The 3,078-nt window shown below is 36.7% G+C and overlaps 1 protein-coding gene across 1 annotated transcript in view; it reads left to right on the forward strand.

The window, feature by feature from the left end:
- The window catches only part of CD28 (CD28 molecule), a 51,056-nt gene that overhangs the window by 4,059 nt on the left and 43,919 nt on the right, over positions 1 to 3,078 (forward strand). The gene's annotated exons all lie outside the window — the stretch shown is intronic.

The raw sequence follows: 3,078 nt of genomic DNA on the forward strand, positions 1-3,078 counted from the left end.
TGGGGTAATCTGGATGGGTGTGTCAGAGGCAATGAGATTGGTACAGGATAGAGCACGGTTTAGGGCTGTTGTACATAGGGTCGCTATGAGTTGCAAACGACTCGACGGCACATAACAACAACAACAAGTTGTAGGCAACAGAATGGCACATAACAACAACAACATAAACAAAACTATTTTCTAGTTAATGTAATAATTCTAATTCATTGACAATACCTTATCCTATGATGGTTAAATTTAACGTGATTTGTTACATTTTGATGATGGCATAGAAAGCTCTTTATGGCTAATTAAAGTAATATGATTTAGGAAAGGTGAAGAAAATTAAACTTAGGAAATTCTAAGACTAAAATTACTTGTTTTATGCTGGACTTGCATAATTATACAGTTGAGAGCCACAAAGGAGGATCTGAAACGTGAATTCGGTTTGGGCCAGCAGATCACTGAATGAGAAACAACTGGTGACTGATGACAGGAGTTATGTGGTGTATATACATGTAACACTTGGTATGGTTCACCAAGTTTTCAGTCAATTTAGGTTATTTTTGGCAAGTTAATTGTTCAGTAAAGAGACAAAATAAAGACAACATCACTTAGGTTTCCAGTGGGAGCATTTCTTTTTATTTCTCCCCAAACATTAGCAAATAAACTACCTAAATGGTCAACCAGGCCAGAGTTAATTTCCCCTCAAGTAGCTGCTTGTTTTGAGAGGGGCAGAATATGACTGATATTTAATTAAAAAATCATCCGCAAAACAAAGTATTTAAAGGCTTCATTTTAAAGTCAGCCTTTAGCAAACCACCCCTGCGAGGTAGTTGTACACAGAAGGAATAAATTTACGTCGCCCAAGAAAGTGTTGCTCTGAATCTTGACTTGAGAAAGTCAGGTAAGAAGAAGAACAATGAAAAATGCCATGCAATCATCAGGTTACTGTATCTCTATGATGTTCAGGTCTTCTGACTGCTAAGAAATGGAATTTTTTTTGCCACTTCAATTGAATTTGGTAGTTACTTCTACAGCATGGGCATTGTGTAAGAATTTGCCCCATTCTTATTCCCTCAGGTGAGACTCCATTTTTAAATTTTATAACAAGAATGTTCACATCAAGAGCTAGAAAATGAATACCAATATATCAATTCCAGGAAAGGGAATGAGTCATTTCCACAACATAGTAGTAATAGAAATGAACCTGTGATCTGAACGTTGAAGCTCTTGCATTCAAGCCTTACTAGGTAAGGAGTGGCTCTCATCTGCCTGCCCTTCTTAAAATATGGTCTTTCTCTTTTTTAAAGACTTTGTTGTTTCTTTCATGGATAGGCAAACACTATACAATCCCACAGTTCTTCTACAATACATGGATACTTGCCAGCAAGTATTTCCTCTGTGTTGTGTGCTGATATTTACCAAATGAAAATGTCTATGCCACTAACATCCCAGAGGCAAATTCCATTTGTGGTCTATCATCTCTGAAACAATAGAGGTATATTAACGACTATAGACATTGATAAGAAGACACCTTTCACTTCAGACTAACTTGTCTAAAAAAATCAGACAATTATTTCAGAGTAGGTCATTGAAGGATTCATAATTAATACCCTTGGTATGAACAGTCAAGAAATAAGGAGACACATTACACTGGGAAAATCTGCGATTAAGGAACTCTCCAGATTACTGAGGAATAATGATGTCTGTTTGGGGACTAATGTGCATCTGTTTCAGGTCATAGTCTTTCCAATTACTTGCTATGCAGCTGAGACCTGGACAATGAATAAGGATGACAGGGTTGTGGTGTTGGAGAAGAGCACTGAACATCCCATGGATGGCCAAGAGAACTAACTCACATACTTTGGACATGTTGCTAGGAGGTGCTATTCTTTGGAGAAGGACATGATACTGGGAATAGTGAAGGGTCAGTGAATGAGAGGAAGACCCTCAACAAGGTGGACTGGCATGACTGCTGCAGTGGGCTCTTGTGTGTCAGGATAGAGCAGGACAGAACTGGGTTAAGACCTTTTGTTCATAGGGTCGCTATGAATTGTGCTCGACTCGAAGGCACCTAACAACAACATTGAAGGATTAAATTTTTTTTCATTTTTCCTTTTCATCTGTTATATTAGCTTTACCTCTTCAAGAAATGTTTTATTGCTGAAATTTTATAGAAGTTGAAACTTTTCATTTGTAGAAAGTTCAAATGAACATCAGAGAAAACCTCCCCTTGACATCTAGATGTTTTCTGACTAGTCTAAAGGGCACTGTGTTAAGTCATTTGTCTCTCTTTGCTGTTGATTTCTTTAACTTTAGTATTGGACATTATGTTGAAGTAAAAAAAGAAAAAGAAAAAAAATATACCCCAAGAGTTCTGTCTGAGATTGTTACATAAAATGGGTACCTGAAGGTAGAGTGATGGTAATCCAGGACCCAATGGAGAGTAAAGTCAAACTTCTTTCTTTCAATTCTCATTTTTATGACTCTAAAAGCTAGTAAATAGGGGAACTGGACAGAGTCAAAAGCAATCCAGTTTCTTGATAGAGGATCTGAAAAGAGAGTTTAGTTTTCTTTAGCTTTTTTACTTCAATGCTAATTTCTTAGGCATCTTAATCTATGTCATCATGCAAGTTACATGTGAATTATTTTTGCATTGTTGGAAGAGAATCTAGAAGGTGGTGGAGAATTTTTTTTTTACCTTGAGCTGCCCTTTCATCTCTGCATCACCATTATTGTCATCTTTATCTTTGTCATCATCTTATCTTGGGGACTCGAGCTGACTAAGCAACTTGGTTGGTTGATGGTTCCTAGTAGTGTCATCAAGAATTATCTACTAAAAAAAATTACCTATTCACAGTTCACTTTGGCCTCTAATTATGACCCTTTTCGTGTAGTGTCTGAATCATTTTGTTCATGATTCACTGTGGAATGTATCAATTGAGCAGTGATCCTTATTCATCACCTACTAATTCCCCAGAGAGATCTGAATTATTGCATCCCTCACACTTTTACAGTGGCATAGATTCCTTTGCTGAAAACCCAGGAATATTTATTTAATATATATAGATATCGATTAGAGATATAGAGATAGTT

The sequence above is a fragment of the Elephantulus edwardii genome, unplaced genomic scaffold, assembly GCF_000299155.1.
Source record: "Elephantulus edwardii isolate Elephantulus edwardi_28Jun2011 unplaced genomic scaffold, EleEdw1.0 scaffold00075, whole genome shotgun sequence".
In the NCBI taxonomy this organism is placed as follows: Eukaryota; Metazoa; Chordata; class Mammalia; order Macroscelidea; family Macroscelididae; genus Elephantulus; species Elephantulus edwardii.